This window comes from Peromyscus californicus, unplaced genomic scaffold, assembly GCF_007827085.1.
Source record: "Peromyscus californicus insignis strain IS unplaced genomic scaffold, ASM782708v3 Scaffold_19__1_contigs__length_69161282, whole genome shotgun sequence".
NCBI lineage: Eukaryota > Metazoa > Chordata > Mammalia > Rodentia > Cricetidae > Peromyscus > Peromyscus californicus.
Window position 1 is genome coordinate 63,620,641 of NW_026294491.1, and position 20,772 is coordinate 63,641,412.

A 20,772-nucleotide genomic window follows, 5' to 3' on the forward strand; every position below is an offset into this window, starting at 1 on the left:
CGGGAGGAGAGCTCTGTTCATTTAGCATCCCTGCCTCTGGGTCCAGCATGTAGACACCGTCCTCAGCATTAGATTGTATGGGTTTGGCTACAAAAAACCTCAGCACTTGCTTGCTTGTGGCTTAAACTGTCTAGATGTTCACTGGTTCAATGTGAACGAGGCCCCAGAGGTATCCAGAGGCTGAAGGTCAGTGGCTCAGCACTGCACCAGGAGCCCAGCTGTGGCTGTCCTCTGCTGTTCTCTGTCTCCCCTGAGATGGCAAGATGGATGCCCTACCTCCCAACAGCATCAAATGACCAGAGTCATGAGCAAGGCACACAGAAACCTTCACTTCCCTTTACAGTTCATTGACAGAATCTGGGTCACATGACCCTAAACCTATTCCTGGACCAACAGCTCTCAACCAGCGACCCCTTTGGGGGTAGAACAACCCCTTCACAGGGGTCAGGTAAGACCATCAGAAAACATAGATATTTACAAGTCATAACAGTAACAAAATTACAGTTATGAAATAACAACAAAAATAATTTTATGGTTGGGGGTCACCACAACATGAAGAACTGTTTTTGTAAAATGTCATGTGGCAGCGTTGGCGGGTTTGAGCCAAGGTGCCCCATGGTGAGTGAGGGAGACACACCATGGGACATGGTGGGCACGGCCAAGGGGGCACGGCAGAAAGTCACTCACACCATGTAGGCGGCACCCACGTGGAAAGTTTTATTATTAAAGGAAGAAGGGAGAAGGGAAGAGAGGGAAAGAGGGAGAAAGAGAGAAAGGGGGTACTCGTGCCCTTGTGGCAAGAGAAGGGAAGGAAGAAGAGAGAGAAGAGGGAGAGGTTCTCCCTTAAAGAGGACTTTATGTAGATGACTTGTCAGGATGCTGGGCGGGTCCCCGAGGGGCGGGTCTGAATGCTAACAGCTGTATTAGAGTCACAGCATTAGGAAGGCTAAGAGTCACTGTCCTAGACCAACTGTAGGCAAATGAGTGTGAGATACCACTGCTGGCTGCCATGGGCAGACAAGATACATGCATGGTTTATGGGAAGGATATTAGGGCAGCTGGAGCATCAGCTGGGCCTCTCATGTCTGAATCCCAAAGCTCAGGACAGACCTGTGTGGAGTTCCCAGGGAAGTAGGTAAATACTTGAGACAGGTAACACATTCCTGGGAAAATAGAACCACAGAACAAAGGATCAAGCTGGCAGTAACTCCACAGCAATCCTTCCCCTCCAAGCCCCAGGATCCAGGGCTGAGAGAAGCCTTGGGTCTCCATGGGCCGCCTCTTCATAATACACCTCTGCTGCCTCCTAGAGGTCACTTCCAGGATGGTCACCCCTCCTTGGCTTCTTTGAAAGAGCAGAGGACCATGTTCTCATCCTATCTGGCCACAGACACACTGTAGTCTGTGGTGTCCGAGGCGTCACTGGGGAGATCCCGGCAAGTTCTCCCACCCCACCATAGACAGGGAAGCCATTTTACTGTTTACGGAGTGGAGCCACAAGGAAGTGAACTCTATCATTGCACGGCTCAGAAAGGAGGATCCAGAACCTGAACCCAGGGTCTTCCAGCCAAGGGAATACCGAGGGCTCTTGCCTCATCTCTGGATTTCTTCTTACTGAGTGGTTTGCTGATAGCATATATAAAGATAAATTTCACTCACCCCCTAATTTACAGTGCTGGGAAATGATTTGCCCTTCTCCCAATCCCTCCTCTCCCACTAGTCCCTCGAATCCCTTATAAAGGGTAGGACTCAACTCTGAACCACACAGACACCCTCAACCTCTTGCCTCTTGATACCCTGGTTCTGGGAAATGAGGCTGTTTCTAACCTGCCTCCAGGCATCACTTGGGGCTCCCAAAAGCCACCCTAATGCTAAACCCCCTCCCTGGTTTCTCTAGTCATATTGGCAGCAGTAGAAGCCCTTTCTGGAACGGTAGGTGAAAACCGTGTTCACTGTATCCCATCAAGGAGCAGGGAGAAGTGCCCAGCGTTGATTGCATTCTCAGGTAGAGTGAATCCGGTGGCATTTGAAGAGGAGAATTTAATTTGATAGTTTATATTCTGCATAGCTTCCTCCTCTATTTGACTCAAGTAAACTGCTGCCTACTACCACAGCTGTCTCTGTGACAGAGAAGAAATACGGTGTGTGTGTGTGTGTGTGTGTGTGTGTGTGTGTGTGTGTGTAGGGGGGCGGGGGTGCTCAAGGGGACTACAGGACTCTGAGGACTTGGGATGGCTGACTTGGTGAGGGCAGAGGCTGAGCTGGGAGTGAAGATTCTGTGTTTTCATCCTTCTCTGGCCTCTGCAGTACCAGGATGGACTCAGAATGAGTGATCATAGCCCCTGTTCTGAACCTCACACTAGGGAGTTCAGTGGAGGTGACTAAAGATTTGGGGTCTGAAAACCAGAGATAACCTCTTCCTAGTTCCATGCAGGGACTCCGGCCATGGCTTGGAGGATGTCAAGGAACTGCAATCTGGGTCCACCCTGTCCAGGGTGCAGTGAGGTTAGTCCACCCCATCGGATGCCAGTAGATGCTGCTCTCCTTGTCTTTTTCAGGCAGGGTCTTGCTATGTAGCCTGAACTAGCTTGAACTTATGATTCTCCTTCCTCAACCTCTGAGTGCTGGGGTTACATGGTGCACCACAGTGCCTGTTAACGGGACAGAGAGGTTCACACAGTGCATCTTGCTTCTAAATCTGTCACCCAGTCAGGGACTTCAGTTGGCTAGCAGAAGTTCCTCTTGCAGGAATGTGACACCATTCAGGGTCATCCCATGTTTGAGAAAGTTTCCATACTGTCTCCCTTGTCCCCATTTCCCAACAAAGCTTACCTTGGTGCAGGATCTGGGAAAGCATTTTGGTATGTTTCTCGGGAGGTAACAAGTCTACTTTTAGCCATGGCTTCTCCCCCTCAGTGCTTAGCTCAGAGGGCAGGATGCAGACCTGTAGTGGGTGTCGCGCAAGCTTGGGTCATGTGGCAACTGGCCACTGTGCCATCTCTTCATTGGTTTTCGCCTTGATTTAGCAGCTGCAGAAATGATTGAGTCAGGGGCTGTGGATTTAGTGAAGGACCCAGGGCCTGTTGTAGGGTCGAGAGTGTGTGGATGCACACACATACACACCTCTACATACATATATCCCACCTTCCCCCCAAAAGGGTGAATTCTCACTCATCAGTGAGAGTGCACAGAAACCCCTATGACATCCACCTTCTGCTCACCCTTCAAAAATTTAGGCATATAAAGTGCAAATCAATTTGCTTTGCATAGCTTTAATTCAGTGCTACAGCGATCCTCTACCATGTTTTACCCTGGGTAACTGTGACATCTGCTTCCATAACGGTAGCCACTAGCCCGACAAGGTCACTTCTTACTTTCAGAGAATCATGCCAGTTATATATATCAAGACAGGAGAAGGACCAACAGCCTCATGACAAGGCCAGTGCCCTTGGCTTAAGATCCCCAAGGCTGATCTTAAAGACCCTGGGGATGATGCCTGGTGCTGAGACTGAGGCCTGAGCCATGTGAAAGTGTTTGCTCTGAGTGGGTGGGTGATGATTGTTCCTGCACTGTTTAGGAGAGGAGGGCCCTGTTATGTGACAACCGTTCTTTGTGAGACATGAGCAAAGTTCTACTCGCCACAGATGGAACCGATGGCAGCAGACCTAAGTATGGATGCGATGCTACCAAAGTCCAACTCGGTGAACCAGTGCGTTTCGCTGGGGCTGCTTACAGGAGTGCGGTTACTTCAGGAGCAAATGTACATGCCCACCCCAGCGTGGGGAAAGACGTGTGAAAGCGGAAACATGGTGCTCACGGCACAGCTTGCAGGCAGGTCAACAGGGTGAGCGTCTATTTCAGTTTCTCAGTTGATCTGAGCCTCTTTTAGGCAGCTTGGCTCATCTTGAGAAGTCTCTCTGAAGTCCTTACCACTTACATAAGCTTGGGAGGGAGGGACCTGGAGATTCTGTTCAGTTTCAGAGACATCCTGAATCTATTGAGCTATTTCCTGAGTCTTAATGAGTTTCTCTCAGAATAGAATGTTTCACTTTCCCCCAGTGGTTTTCAACCTGTGGGGCAAGACCCCTTTAAGGGTCCCATATCAGAGATTTTATACATCAGACATTACAATTTATAATAGTAGCAAAATTATAGTTATGAAGTAGCAATGAAATAATTTTATAGTTGGGGGTCACCACAATGTGAGGAACTGTATTAAAGGGTCGCCACATTAAGAAGGTTGAGAACTACTGACCTAGAATACCCTGAATCTTAAAGATTTTTCCTTCAAGATGGAGGCTTCTTGTGGAGGGAATTTTGATACAACACCATCATTAAGGGAAAAGGTGAAAGCTAAGATCTTGTACCACATGCACTCTTAAAACAAAGGTTAGTTAATGAATTTCCCCCAAGTGCCTGCCTTGAGGAGATTTCTACCAGGGTCCAGAACAGATGCTACAAGCGGCTGAGGACACTAATCTGAGGGATATCAAATGAATCTAAGCACACTGACTTCTCTAGTCCATTCACTTTATTCTTCTAAACCAGTTCTATCTACACAGTGTCAGCCCTGTCCTCACACTCAGCTCCTCTCTGTGCCCAGGTTTCCTGTCCTCATAGTTTTAGTAAGCTCCTGTGCCTTTGACCTGATCTATGTCCTTTGTCCCTTCGTCGTCCTCCATCTCTCCTTCCTAACTCCTCACTCCTGGCTCTCAGAAAACTCTACCAGAGATCTGCCTTACCCTCTACAGAACCTCTGTCTTCCTCTCTTCTCTGTGGCCACACGGTTGGTTCTGTGTCTCTGGAATTCTGCTCCAGTCCTTATAGCACCTGGTTATGCAAAAAACCCTATTCCTCAGTCGATCTCTCTGCCTTGCCTCCAGCCTGAGGGAAGGGGATGGTCTGAGCTTCATTTGCACACGAAACAAAGCTATGCATCTACAGCCTGCTTATCTCTTAGGCTCAGCAGGGGAGTTAGTTACCTAGATGTTCAGCAGATCTGGGAAGCTTAGCTGTTTGCCAAATGGTCTATAGTACTTGGGCACACAAGAATTTCATAGCAGAAGACAGATGGAATATTAAAATCTGGATAACATCAAATATTCCATAATAAATGGCTTGCCTTTTGGCAGACCCTTGGCCTGTCAAAGTATAGCTTTAATACACAACTGAATCTCTATGATATATTCTTGCGGCCCACAAGAGTTAGTGAGCTTTGACATGGCTCAGTGGGTAAATCACTTGCCAGAACTTACATAAAAACGTTGGGTATGGTGGCACATGCTTGCAATACCAGAGTTAGGGAGGTGGAGACAGCCTTAGGATGAGGGGAGCCCTGCGGCAACCTGGTCATCTAACTTAGCCTTCATGAGGAGTTTCAGGTTAGTGAGAAATCATGATACTTTAATAACACCTGAAGTTGTCCTCTGAATTTTACATAGGAATGTGTGTGTGTGTGTGTGTGTGTGTGTGTGTGTGTGTGTGTGTGCACGCACACACAGACACACACACACACACACACATACACACACACACACACACACACACACACACACACACACACACACACACATCTAAATCACAAACCATGACTGAAGGAGCAGCTCCTGGACCATTTGCCTGTTTTCACCCCACAATTTATAGTCAAGTGCCCTTGCATGGATTTGACACCACCCCGTTTCTTCCTCCCTTTCATGTAATCTGAATATAAAATATACCCCACAGGCTCTTATCCTTGAGCACTCACTTGGTCCCCCGCCACGGGTGCTGTTTGGGGCAGTGCTATAGAGCCCAGGGGGTGATGTGGGCTGCTAATGGTGATCGTGAGGGTTGTAATTGGCTTGTAGAGGTTTGAGTGAGAAGCACCCCCTCCACACACATACAGGCTCACGTGGTCTCCAGTTGTTGGCACTATTTGGGGATGTTAGTGAGCCCTGAGGAAGACCAGCTTCACTGGAATGTGTCACTGGGGGTGGGCCTTGTAGCCCTCTACTTCCTGTTCTTATCCTCTGCTTCCTGTGTGTGGATGAAGTGCGATCAGCTGGTTTCCTGCTTCTGCCACTGTGCTTTCCATGTCCATTGCCATGCTTTTCTGATTCTATCTCTCTGGAACTGTGAATTTCTTCCTTATGTTGCTTTTGATCATGGTGTGGTATCCCAGCAATAGAAAAGTAGACAATATTGTCTTACTTAGGGTAATGATTTTCATGATGAAACACCATGACCAAAAACAACTTGGGGAGGAAAGGGTTGATTTGACTTACACTTCCACATTGCAGTCCATTACTGAAGGAGGTCAGGGCAGGAACCAGGAGGCAGGAACTGATGCAGAGGCTGTGGCAGGGGTGGTGCTTCCTGGCTTGCTGGTCATGTCTTGCTCAGTCTGTTTTCTCATAGAACCCAGGACCACCAGACCAGGGATGGCAATACTCACAGTGGGCTGGGTGGACTGGGCCGTTCGACGTCAGTCACTAATTAAGAAAATACCCCACGGGCTGGAGAGATGGTTCAGAGGTTAAGAGCACTGGCTGCTCTCCCAAAGGTCCTGAGTTCAATTCCCAGCAACCACATGGTGGCTCATAACCATCTGTAATGAGATCTGGTGCCCTCTTCTGGCCTGTAGGCAGACATGCAGGCAGAATACATAAATAAATAAATCTTAAAAAAACCCCAAAAACTTAAAAAAAAAAAAAAAAAGAAAAAAGAAAATACCCCACAATCAGATCTGATGGAGGCATTTTCTCTATTGAGATTCCCTCTTTTCAGATGACCCTATCTTGTGTCAAGTTGGCATAAGATCAGTGAGCACAAACACACACTTCTGGCCTGAGCTCCAGGCTTCTTGTCTGTCACTGTGTTGTGGCCGGACGGCTGATGCTCCCTCAGCCATGACGTCATCACCACGATGCAGTTTATACACTGAAGCTGTTTCCCTCAGACATTTTGTCACAGTGACATCAAAGGAGCAAACAGATCCCTCAGTCCCTCTGCTCTCCACCTCCCTTCCTTCTCATGTGAGGCAGGTTGCAGCCTTCCTCAGGCCTTTGCCCCTGTGGTACCATTGGCCCACTGACCAGTCCATTCTTCCCATTCCTGACCACCTTCAAATGTTACCTCTTCAGGATTTCCCTGACTCTTACACCTCAAATGAGACCTTTGTCGCGGTCTATCCCAGTGTCTGGGAAGGAGCAAGCTGCAAATAACTAAGTATTGGTTGAATTGTTGTACCCACTTTGTGAAACACTCAGAAACCACCAAGGAGCCAGTTTCCGATGCAAGCACATACGGGTCCTTTTATTCAGGTTCAACCTGGGCCACCACCAGGCAGATGGAGGGAAATGTGGCAGCGGCAGCCGGGAGCCCAGGGGTAGAGAGTTTTTATAGGAAAAAACCGCAAGCTGGGAATTACATGCATTGGCAGTTTGGGATTGGGTAGAGGGATATGGGGCTAGGTGATTTTTTGAAACTATTGGTCTAGACTTCGGGCTCAAAACCACATTTGAAACCACTGGGTTCAACTTTTTGGCAGGGAACCACAACTTGCTGAGCAGGATTATCTGGGCTGCTCAGCAGGATTATCTGGATATCTTCAAGGGCCACAAACCGCAGACAGGATGTCTGCAGGAGTCTACTGCCCTGTATCTGTTCCAGTTGTCATGGCACATTCCTGAGGTCCTTCCTGGAACTGAGTACAGCAGGTGGTCTAAGATGGTGGCCCTCCCCTAAGATGGGGTCTGTATTGCCTTCACAGAATGAACTTTGGTAGCTGGATGGAAGTGGAGCTGAGTGCCCAGTACCCAGCAGCACAGGGTTATGGCAGGATAGAGGGTTGGGCCCAGGGGTATTTGCTTGACTGTCCTTTGGGCAACTGAATAGCATCTGGGGTCACCGGACCTGAGGTGACAGAGAGGGAACAGGTGGCAGGCAGGGTCGTACCCAGCACTCGGCCTTCATTCCAGGCCCTCTTAGCTGAGCGCCTCGCAGACTCCCGGTTCCCTGTTATACTTCATTCATTTCTGTCCCTGCCAGTTCCTGCCCGGAACTAGTGAATTATGACAGGCCCTTAATTAGACGGAGAGCGGAGTCCCTGTTGTCCCTGTAGTCCGTGCTGGGAGTCAAAGGTCTGCTCTCCCACCCCAGCAGGCACTTGCAGCTTCTCCTCAACACCCTCGCTCTATCCAGCCACTATTTCATGCAGAGAAAACTGCTTCCCAGTATCCTGGACTGTGAGAAAGAGTCCAGATGTGGATACCTTGCCTGGAAGCTTGGATAAGGTTGGAGATGCTGTCCCTTTCTGTGGTGCTAGCCGGTGAGTGGTGAAGGCGGGTCCAGGAGCCTAGGTTTGCATGTCTCACCTGCCAGGTGTCAATTTCCTCCTCCATAAATCCTCAGAGCTGAACAAGATCAGTAGCTTTCACATGATGTTTACAACACCCCGAGGAGTGAGAGCGACACGGGCTGGATGTTAGATGAAATCCGAGAGAACAAGGCATAGCCGGTGCCTGGGAGAGGCTTTCTGGGAGTCTGTACACCCTGGAGGGGTGGGCTTCGAGAGGAGCGAGTTCAGCAGCACCTCTCACTTCCTGTTCCCACCCCGTGAGGAGTGACTGTTCAGACTTCACAGGAAAGCCAGCCAATAATTCCAGCACTCGGAGGAGATCCAGGCCATCCTCAGTTACGTAGCAAGTTTGAGCCTAGCCTGGGCTACATGAGACGCTGTCTTAGAAAATCAACTCTTCCCCCTCCCGTCTCATTTGAAAGCTGTGTTCGAATGTGCATGCCTGCTATCCCAGCACGTGGGAGGAGGAGGTAGGAACCAGGGGTTCAAGGCCAGTCTTGCTTACATACCGAGTCTGAAGCTAACCTGGGCTATGTGACACCTTGTCTCATCATCCTCAACCCTAGAAGGAACTTCACTGAGACTACGCTTCTTCCGCTGACACCCGAGAAACCCCACGACTCCAGAGGTGGTGGCTCACAGATTTTCCTCCAGTTTTGGTTTCGGCACTTCCATCTTCTGCCTGTCAGGAGCACCACGTCCCGGGTGTTGGGGGCAGTTTTGTTTCTTCTGCAGAGTGAATCTATGAGATACACTCAGGGGGCTTGATGAAAACAGGTGGGCAGGTACGGCCTTCGTGGACATTGTACACGGCACACACGGATACCCACTAGAGAGCTGGAGGGAAGTCTGAGCATGAAGTAGCGTTCATGGGAAGAAGTGTGGCAAGGACATGTGGAGCTTGGAGCTCTGGAAGAAACAGAGATGTCCCCTCAAACCCCTGATCTTGACGCCCACTTCTGTGCCTCTTGCATGCCTGTTAGCAGCAACCACAGAGTATTCCCAGTTCCATTCCACAGCACCTTGTCCTGGCCTTGATGGGGAATGGTACGCTCAAAGCTCAGTGGGAGGAAATGCAATGGGAGCCAGGAGAGAAGAGCCCAAGAGAACCCCTGGAAAGAACCAAGTATTGAGATACAGTATAACAGAGAAGTATAGCCAGAGAAGGCTCAGTTGGTAAAGCACTTGCTGCACGAGCAGGAAGACCTGAGCTTGCCGCCCAGCACCCACATAAAAAGTTGGGTGCAGTGCTGAACATCTGTAATCCCAGCACTGGGGATGTGGTGACAGGAGGGTCCCTGAGGCTGGCTGGCCAGTCAGTCTAGACAAATTGGTGAACTCCCATTGCAGCAAGAGAACCTGTCTCAAGATGGAGAACAATTAAGGAAAACGATGGACATTGTACTCTGGCCTCTGTACATACAGATACATGTATATTTGCAGGCAAATACATAAGTTCACACATGAACATGTATACACACATACAATTAAGAATAAAGAAGTAAATATCTAAAGATACAGCGTAACTCACCATGGGTGAATGAACTTGTACCTTTCTGAGGAGATGGAGACACTAAACATAGACCTTATAGAAGCAGTGGGTCTCAGGTGCAATTTCAGAAACCCCAAGAAGAGCCCGTTCAAGCAATGAGGACACATGTTCTCATTGCATTAGATGTCCTGGGTGAGGGGTACGCTTCAGGACCACATGGATTTGAAGTAGCAAAGGCACAGTGTGAACTCAGCAGGAGTGTGAGCCTGGGGTGAACTCAGCAAGTGTGAGCCTGGTGTGAACTCAGCAGGGGTGTGAGCCTGGTATGAACTCAGCAGGAGTGTGAGCCTGGAGTGCTTGGGGAAGCCAGAGGGACCTCTCTGTTTAGTAGCCTCCTCCCTGCAGGCCTCAGGGTGGGTGGGGCTTTGTTGAGGTCAGGATGGCTGAGGGGTGGGCTGGGCTGGTAGCCTGGCCACTAACTGTGAGGCTGATGGGGCAGTGGTGTGTGTGTGTGTGTGTGTGTGTGTGTGTGTGTGTGTGTGTGTGTGTGTGTGTGTGTGTAGTGATGTGGGGTAGATGCAGAGACTGCATCTGGAGTGATTCCCTGCCTAGAAGTAGGAGGCAAGTTGATTGTTGGGACAAAGTGAGGAAGGTCCTCAGGAATCTTAGGAATTCACAGACAGAAGGAAGTAAATTTCCCAGAGAGGCAGGTATTTAATGTATTATCTCTTTAATCTTTACAGAGGAAATGTGGTTCAGTGGGCAAAACACTTTCCAAATAGAGGACTTGGGCCTGATCCCCAGCACCCACTTGGAAAAGCCCGTAGCTTCAGAGTGCTGGTAATCCTGCCAGAGGCAGAGGTAGGGGGATGGGGGCTGCTGGCCAGCCAGCCTAGCCTAGTCAGTGAGTGCCAGGTTCAGTGGAAGAGTCTGTCTCAAAAAATAAGGTGGAGGGTGATTGAGATAGACATTGGACATCAACCTCTGGTCTCCATATACATATGCACAAATGGAGAGAGAGAGAGAGAGAGAGAGAGAGAGAGAGAGAGAGAGAGAGAGAGAGAGAGAGGAGGAAGAAAAAAGAGGAGGAGGGGGAGGAGGAAGCAGAGAAAAATGTTGAGTTATTTGTCCAAGAATATCCAAGAGGAAGCAGAGCCAGGATCCAGACCCAGGTCTGCAGAGCACTGAACCCATGGTTTCCACATGTCAGACTGGGGAGGGTCACAGGGCAGTTTCTAGCTTGTGGTTGTGTGAGTATATGACTCTGGGGTCACGAGGTGTCATGGCTGCGGAATCAACTCTAGCTGCCAGTGGCCCCCAGGTGGGAGTCCAGCGCCGACTCACTCAGACCACTTCTGTCTGCATCGGCCAAGGGTTAACCAAGGCCAGCACCTTCAGGACCAATGGTCTTTGGATCAGTATAGTGGCTTGTGAGTTGCTGAGCTCCTCATCCCAACAGGGGTCCCTGTGAGGGTAGGATTTCATTTCTCACCCACCACAATCTAATTTTTATTTAATTTCCATCCTTAATGTGCTCTTCCTTTTCTCAGGCTGCTTGGCAGGCGACACCCTGTCTTTTGGGTGTGGGGCATGCTGGAGTTGCTTAGCTGGCTTTTCAATGCCTTCCTGCGGCCTCAAGTGCTGCCTGACAAGGATTTAAAAAAAATTATAGGACTGTGATTTCCCCTGCGCTTTTCTTCCTCTCTTATTAACAGGAAAGGAGGGATATTATGTCTTGGATTTGTAATTCCCCACCTCTCACCTGGGCGGGTTGCTGCTCATCAAAAGAACAATTGTTTCCCACTTCCTAAGGTTCACCAAGAACATCTGGAGACTGAGTCCCCGGAAGGGTGGGTTCCCAAGCCTCAGCTAAGTTCGACCCTGACAGCTGTTCTAGGAACGTTCCGATACTGTGACAGTGATGTGGCTTAGATGGACGAATTCTTGCATCCTACGCATGGAGCCCTGGGTTCAACCCCTAGTGCTGCAAGAACAAATGTCGTGGGGCACTCCTGTAAACACTGGACTAGGGAGGTAGAGGCCAGGTGGTCAGAAGTTCAAGGTCATCCTTAGTTACATGGGGGCTTGAGGCGAGCCTGGGCTCTATGATCTCCTGTCTCGAAAAGGAAACTGATATTCACCAGTGAAGCCCTGTTGCTGTTGGACAGGAATCTCAGTCACACAGACACCTCTTCTGGCATGGAGACCAATGCATGGGAAAGCAAACTTCTCCAAGGTAAGCTGTTTGCTTGCAGAAGGAGCTGTTGGAAGTTTTGCGGGAAAATAGTGCTCCTTTCTCTAACAGTTAGGATATAAAAAGAGCAAAGCCACGGCAGGATCGCCCAGGATGCTGCTCAGGGGAGAGAGAGCTTGCAGCCCCGAGCTGGGCTGTCAAGAAGCCGTGCCTGGGAGCGGCCCCTCCTGTGACTACTCCTTCCCAAGCAGCCTTGCCATGAGGCTTGCCTTGCAGGGCCGGGGCAGCGGCACAGCTCTGCACTGTTGCCCACAGCAGCCTGGGGGCTTCCTGCATCATAAGGGACCCTGGACTCCCGTACAACCTGATCCTCAGCTTGAAGCAGAAAAGAACAGACAAGCCAGGATGATGCAGAGTTGGAATTCATTGAAAATAGAAAGGTGGGTGTTAAGGGGAAGAATAAGGCACACCCCAGAGCATAGGATGGTGTCTCAATTAAGCGTCTTAGCAGCAGACGGAAGCCATGGGTCACATCTCAGAGAACTACTAGGAAGCTGTTCCTGTCCCTCTGCCTTCTCAATAATAATGAGGGTAGCTCTGGGGGTGCTTTGATGGACTGCAACCTGTAAGGTCAAACTGGGAGCCACCAGGTCTACATAAGGGACACAGGACATGTCCTTTCCACATTTCTGCTGAGAGCCAGGCAACAGCAGGTTTCCAGCTGGGAGGGGAGAAAGGCCTTAAATAAATGTTGTCAATTACGTTGGAATTTAAAAAAAATCTACTTACATGTATATGTGAGTGTATGCTACCTGTGTGTGGGTGCCATGAGAGGCCAGAAGATGGTGTTGGCTACACCAGCGCTGGAGTGACAGCAGGATGTGAGCCATCGAGTTGGGTCATGGGAACCAAGCTAGGGTGCTCTGGAAGAACTAGTGTTCTTACCCGCCGGGCCGCCTTGTCAGCCTTGGGATCCTTTTTTTTTTTTTTCTTTTTTCTTTTTAGTTTTTTTCAAGACAGGGTTTTTCTGTGTAGTTTTGGTGCCTGTCCTGGATCTTGCTTGGTAGACCAGGCTGGCCTTGAACTCACAGAGATCAGCTGGCTTTGCCTCCTGGGTGCTGGGATTAAAGGCGTGTGCCGCCGCCGCCCAGCCAGCCTTGGGATTCTTGAGTCTTAGTTTGTGAAAGGTTTCAACTAGAACCTAGGGTGAGGGACTCCTTTCTCATAATTTTCCTTATCTTTTTATTGCGCCTCGGGCAGATGATCCACGAAGCAGGTGGCCCAGCTCTATAAGGTCACGTGGGTCACTGATTCCTTTAGGGAGCTGCCCATGCCTTTGGGGTCACTACTGTTTGCAGGGAGCAGGTAAAGCAAAGGGATCAACAACAACCCCCAAAGGCACACCCAGGCATCAAGGGTAAGACTGCTCCTTAAATCCCTGGGTTCTCAGCTACAGAAACAGTGAAGACGTGAGATGCTCCACAGACAGCAGCAGTGGTGTGGAATTCTGATGACGGAGGGGACTACTGAGCAGACTCACAAGTAACAGCTTCTGGATAGTTCTGGAAGCCTCTTACTTCATGCTGATCCTAAATCAAAACAAAACAAAACAAAAACAGCTGGACATTTCGGTGCACACCTGTAATCCCAGCACTCAGGAGGCAGAGGCAGCTTGGCCTGTGTGGTGAAATCCAGGCCATCCTGGGCTGTACAGTGAGATCCTGTTTCAAAAACAGTAACAGCAGCCGCATGCTTGGGATGGAGCTCGGTGGTAGATTGCTGTCTGTCTCAGTGTGCTCGAGGCCGTGGGTTCAGTCTCCAGCACAGCCAACAAACAGGTAAAACAACTCCTGTGCCCACAATGAGGGATCGATGGGAATTCCATGGCTTCAGGACAAAGAGGCAACTGGCCCCCTTCAGGCTCATGGCCACAAGGCTGCGATGCCCTTGTCTACACCTGTCCGCTGGGGCCCAGATCCTGCTTTATTCCTTTCAGGTAAGCACCAGGAATGATAACTGGCAACATGCTAAAGAATGTGCACTTTATTCTGTACAAGCATAAAAATCTTACCTGGAGGCTTCACTGTTGGGGCTTTCCAATCTTTCCTGAGCTTGAATACAGAAAATAAATTCAATTCCAGCACTTAGCGGCTGCCGCGTGGTGGGCTCTCGGAACACAGCTGCTGAATAAATGCTTAGGAGGCGGCTGTCTCCGTCATGTCCAGGGGTCTGATGGAGAGGAAGCCGGCTTTCACTGCCACAAATGGCTTAGCCTACCTCGCTTGTATAATGAGAATGGATTGTGAACGTGCAGGGGACAGATCTTGTCTGTGCAGAGAGGGTGCATCTTGTTTGTGCAAAGTGAACAGATCCCACTTGTGTGACGAGCCTAGGAGCCATGGCTTCAGTTGAATTGCCAAGCCTTGATCCAACAACCCAGTCCCAGGGTCACTCCCATCCGCTGAAGGAATGACTGTGTCTGTGTGGGCTCGGGACAGGATCTGTACCTCTTCCCCACTTTAAGGGTTTTAAAATGGGGGGGGGGGGATCAGCACAGCAAGCAGGCCTGTCCTGTTAATCCTGACATTCACGTGACATGCCTTGTCATAACGGAGGCTCGAAATGGGCTGAGGTTCCCAGGAAGCTGCTGCTGCAGAGTAAGGAGCCAGAGAGTCCAACATTCAGGGATGGATGGGAAGCCCTGCAGGCCAGGAGCCAGGATAGCTGACAGCTAAGGATGTCCAGGATCAAAGAGAAGGATGAGCAGATGCACACCCAGGAAAGCAGCGAGGGGACTGTCTATAGGAGCCGCTGGGGCAGCCAGGCAGGTGTGTGAGGACAGACAGGCAGGTGTGTGAGGACAGAGAAGCAGGTGTGTGGGGACAGACAGGCAGGTGTGTGGAGACAGCCAGGCAGGTGTGTGAGGACTGACAGGCAGGTGTGTGGGGACAGACAAGCAGGTGTGTGGGGACAGACAGGCAGGTGTATGGGGACAGCCAGGCAGGTGTGTGAGGACAGACGAGCAGGTGTGTGAGGACAGACAGGCAGGTGTGTGAGGACAGACAGGCAGGTGTGTGGGGACAGACAAGCAGGTGTGTGAGGACAGACAAGCAGGTGTGTGGGGACAGACAGGCAGGTGTGTGGGGACAGACAAGCAGGTGTCTGGGGACAGACAGGCAGGTGTATGGGGACAGCCAGGCAGGTGTGTGAGGACAGACGAGCAGGTGTGTGAGGACAGACAGGCAGGTGTGTGGGGACAGACAGCCCCCATCACACATACAGCTACAGTCATCCATGCACCATGTACCAAGGCTAGGACCGTTGCTAACCCTCATTCTGAAGCTGGAGAACAGGGCACAAAGGGTGAAATAAGCTGAGTTCACACCTTCCCACCTTTGCCCAGGTCTGGAGGACTTGGGCCACGCTCTTCTGCCCCAGGACAGAATGGCGCCCCAAGAGCCCTCAGCCTAACACTGAGTGACAACAAAAGCACTTCGGTCTTCCCTCTAAGTCGTGATGGGGATGTAGCTCACTTGGTAGAGTGCTTGCCCGTCATACACAAAACCCTGGGTTCAAATCCCAGCATTGCCTAAAACTCAGAAGTGTGGTGCCTATGGCAATCCCAGCACGTGGGAAGTGAGGCAGAGGCATCGGGAGTTCAGGTCATCCTTGGCTCCATGGTGAGTTCAAGGCCAGCCTGAATTACAGGGGACCCTGTCTTAAAAAAACAAAGGCTTATGGTAGGCACACCAGCAGCTTCACGGCCCACTCACAGACAGACATGAGAATTCTCTAGAACGACTGAGTGCGGATTCTGAGAGAGGGCAGGTCACGACAGCAGGGAACTCCTGGGGACCATGAAGTCTGAGTTGAAATTTTGCAAGAGGAAGCTGGTGTGGTGTGGGGACTAAGCAGCTTTCTGTGAATTCCACACTGTTTAGAGACACGGACACTGCCCCTCCAACCCGCTCCGCAAGCCGATCTAGTCTCTTTCCATTCTCCCTGGAAAGGTCTTACACATCCCACAGTTTGTGGAACATCACCCTAGGACCAAGCTCAGGTACAGGGGACCACATGACTCTAACACATATTGTCCTACTTGCTCCTCTCCCGTGCCCCCCACCTTGACTGTGGATGACCTGGCTCCGCTCAGACATCCAAGAAGAGGTCTAGGAATCATTCCAAACACGAGGAGCTGCGTGCAGCGTTTGCCTCCAGCTGCTCCCAGATCTCTTTCTTCTGCCTCCACACGGCTATCACTTGTTTCTCCCACTGATCCCAAAAATGTGTGTCTCTCTGTCTGCTTGTTGGTTTAGTTTGTCCCCTCTCCCACCAGAACCCCTTGAGGTCCTGAACACAGGCTGCCCCGTCTAGACGGCTGGTGGTCGCTCCTCTTGCGTGGTCTCTCCTTCTTACTTTTACTATTGGTTAGTCTAACACCTCACTCTTCCTCATCCCCCTCTCTGATCCTCAGCCTAGTATTTGATCCACACCTCTCTCCCTCCCTCCCTCCCTCCCTTCCTAATCTTCTGCTATGAACATTTCAAACACAAACAAAGTAAAATGCTAAAATGAACCCTCTATGGTATACTAAATTATCCAACATTAACTTCAAAAATGTTTATATTGCAGACAATGCTGTTGGATCTGTACATTCCTTCCTGGCTCCACCCCCCCCCCCCACACCACATACACACACCACACATACACACACACCACACACACACGTGCACACACACACACACATAAACATATATACACACATACAGCACCCCCACACACCCCCCAACACCACACATACACACATACCACACACACACATGTGCACACACACACACATAAACATACATACACACATACAGCACCCCCACACACTCCCAGCACCACACCCCCCCCACACACACACGCACACACATCATTTAAAGCCAGTCATGCTATATAATTCCTTAAAATAATCACTATCCACAAATATCCAGTGGTTCCCCCCTATTTCTTTATAAGTGCTCTTTTAAAAGATTTATTTATTTTTAGTTATGTGTGTGTGTACATATGAGTGAATACCCTTGGAGGCCAGAAGAGGGCATGGGAACCTCTGGAGCTAGAGTTCCAAGCAGCTGTGAGCTGCCTGTGGGGGTTCTGGGAACTGAACTCGGGTCCTCTGTAGGAGCAGCAAGCCCTCTTAACCACCGAGCCAGCTCTTGAGTCTCATACACGTATTTTTAACGGCTAGCTTGTTCAAACCAAAATCTAAATGAGGTCTCCTGCTATTGTAAGCTCCGCCAGACTCCTGTATTCTAAAGATCTTCTCCTATTTTGCCCCTTGCAGTATGTTTACTGAGAAAACCCAGACTTTGTCCTGTGTGCCCAGATGTCAGGGCTTTGCTGGTGGAATGTGTACGGGGTCCTCTGGTGCCACCTCTAGCCCTGTGCTCCCTTTGACTCTCCTCTGCCACCAATGCCCTTCTCAAAGGCAGAAGTCCTTCCGCTTTACCTCTGATGCCAGAGCCTGGAGCAGAGTCTGCCGCAGGGCAGGTCACAGGGGAAACATCTTCAAAGGAAGACAACCAAGAAAAGGAGAGGTGAGAGAGGGTGGGGCTGACCCCACGGGCCCGCGGCTCCCGGGGAGTCCCCAGAATGGAGTGACCTCTGGCCAGCCTGTTACTGGTGGGGTTGCTGGACCCTCTCCCAGTTCTGTGTGAGCCCTGAGTGCCAAACCCATGGATCTGATTTCTAGTAAGTTCCCAAGGCTGTCTCCTCCCTCTGGGAGGCAGAGTCTTCTCATTTTCAGAGAGAGGATCCCTTCAGGAAGGCTCCTGCCAACACCCATCTTCTGAGCCTGCCCTGGCCCTGTGACTCTGGAGAGGGCCACTTCTTCAATGTCACACATTTGAGAAGCTCAAGCAGGGAGGGTGACAGGACCCTTGCTTCTGAGGTCACCTGCTGGTGGTTTTGTTTTTGTTTTTAGCAGCTTTGATCTTCCAGGGTCACAAGACACTTCAAGGCACAGCCTCCAGGAGGGCCATGGGGTGGCTCACCTGGCACAGACCCCGTGATGACACCCACTGTGTGGCAGAGTTCTGGGCAGCTCCTTCCCCGGCCTGTTTCCACACTTCTGCACATTTCTGTCGGCCAGCAGCGCCCAGGCCTGCCTCTCTCCTGTCCTCTCTATGTCTCTCCTCCTGTCCTCTCTATGTCTCTCCTCCTGTCCTCTCTATGTCTCTCCTCCTGTCCTCTCTATGTCTCTCCTCCTGTCCTCTCTATGTCTCTCCTCCTGCCCTCTCTATGTCCCTCCTCCTGCCCTCTCTATGTCCCTCCTCCTGTCCTCTCTATGTCCCCTCCTCCTGTCCTCTCTATGTCCCTCCTCCTGTCCTCTCTATGTCCCTCCTCCTGCCCTCTCTATGTCCCTCCTCCTGCCCTCTCTATGTCTCTCCTCCTGTCCTCTCTATGTCCCTCCACCTGCCCTCTCTCCTGTCCCCTCCTCCTGCCCTCTCTCCTGTCCCCTCCTCCTGTCCTCTCTATGTCCCTCCACCTGCCCTCTCTATGTCCTCTCCCCCACCCTCTCTATGTCCCTCCACCTGCCCTCTCTATGTCCCTCCCCCTGCCCTCCCTCCTGTCCCCTCCACCTGCCCTCTCTCCTGTCCCCTCCTCCTGCCCTCTCCACGTCTTCTTCCCATTCTCTCCTAAGGATCCTGGGCGTGGGCATTCTCCTTTAATCATTATTTGTTTATCTTTCTACTAGTTTTCAACCCCAGGGACAGTTCTCCTCACCAAGCCAATTTGAATTAATTTTGCAGGGACATTTCCACGAGACAATATATCAATTGCTGTATTAAAATCAAGATGTATAGCATCTCCCTCATCCTTCGCGTTCCTTAATTTCTTAGTTCCCTCAAAGGCACAATCAAGTGTGTCTGGCATAATTTGTTCTTTATAAACCCCGACTGCTCATTGCGTTTGTTTGTGATTTTCCGAAGACTCCCGGCAGCTCTTTATTCCTGTCATACTTTCTTCATGGTATTTGGTGATGGCAGCTCGGTGATTCAGGTGGCAGTGAGATGGACCCAGGCCACAAGTTCCCTTGTTGGTGGCTTTTCCAGGCCTTCAGCTGTCCTCACAGCCTCTGGCTCTGGATCTGTCATCCAGCCACACTGTTGCTTGAGGGTTAGAGTCCCCAAAGCAACTGGGAATGCAGGCTGGAGGGCTCTTTTTCAGATGCAGCACACAAACTCAAGTGATTTAGACAGCAGAAGCAAACACCACGGGACAGCTGCCCTCATCATGGGCGTTAGGGATCCAAGTCCTCACGGGGACTCCCCAGGCCCTGGAACTGTGGATGTAGTTAGTTAAGATAAAGTCATGAATACGGGGCCTAATACAGCTCATATAGTGATCTTATACAAGGACATTTCAGGGCTGGAGATGGCTCAGCAGTTAAGGGTGCATATTGCTCTTGCAGAGGACCTGAGTTTGGTTCCCAGTACCCACAGCAGGTGGCTCGCAGCTGTAACTCCGGCTCCAGAGGATATGACACCTTCCTGTGGCCTCTGTAGGCACATGCGTGTGCATACACGTACACCATGCCCCACAGGCATACACATAAAATTAAAAATAAGAATATTAGCTGGGCAGTGGTAGCATATACCTTTAATCCCACACTCAGGAGGCAGAGGCAGGTGGATCTCTGAGTTTGAGGCCAGCCTGGTCTACAGAGTGAGTTCCAGGACAGCCAGGGCTGTTATACGGAGAGACTCTGTCTCAAAAACAAACAAACAATAAAATAAAATAAAATGAAAATATTATAGAAGGGGACATTTGGACAAAGAGACATACATGCAAGGAAAGGAGCCTCCGTGAAGCCAGATTAGAGTGAGGCCTCCACAAGTCAAGGAATGCTAGAGATACCAGAAACCCCCAAACCAGGAGAGGTGCTTAGAGCATCCCTCTTTTTCCTTCTAGCCCAGGGGGAAACAGACCTATACTACACTGGGAGCCTCCAGCTCTCTGACTTCAGAGCTGTGTGATGGTGTGTCCCTGTTGTGAACTGTGTGATGGTGTGCCCCTGTTGTGAGATGTGCAGTGGTGTGACCCTGTTGTGAACTGTGTGATGGTGTGCCCCTGTTGTGAGATGTGCAGTGGTGTGACCCTGTTGTGAACTGTGCGGTGGTGTGCCCCTGTTGTGAACTGTGTGATGGTGTACCCCTGTTGTGAGGTGTGCAGTGGTGTGACCCTGTTGTGAACTGTGCAGTGGTGTGCCCCTGTTGTGAGATGTGCGGTGGTGTACCCTGTTGTGAGGTGTGCAGTGGTGTGCCCCGTTGTGTGAGACCCCTTAGCCCATGGCTCTGCTCTGCCAGCTGCAGGAAGACAGTTGAAAATGAACGGGGCTTCCCACCCAACACAAACCTGGCTCCACCTTAGTCAAGCCATGAGCATGGTACCTCGGTCCCTGATGCCCAGGTCAGGGGAGGCCTCCTGGATGGTGATGCATCCCGAGGTCACACTTCAGCCAGCTGGAAGCTCCTCTGTGCACCATTTCTACGCCTGTGCTTCCTTCCCGGGCCTCGCCTGGCGTCTCCTCTTGGGCAAGGGTGCTGCTGAGCACCAGGAAGGGTGAGCATGCCCGAGAGTTCACGTTAGTTACTCGCTGCCGCGACCAAACCCTAGAAAGAAGCGATGTGGAGGAGGAAGACTGCTTTGGTCCACAGTTCAGAGCGTCAGTCTGTCCTGGAGGAAGGCGGGGCCGTGTGAGCG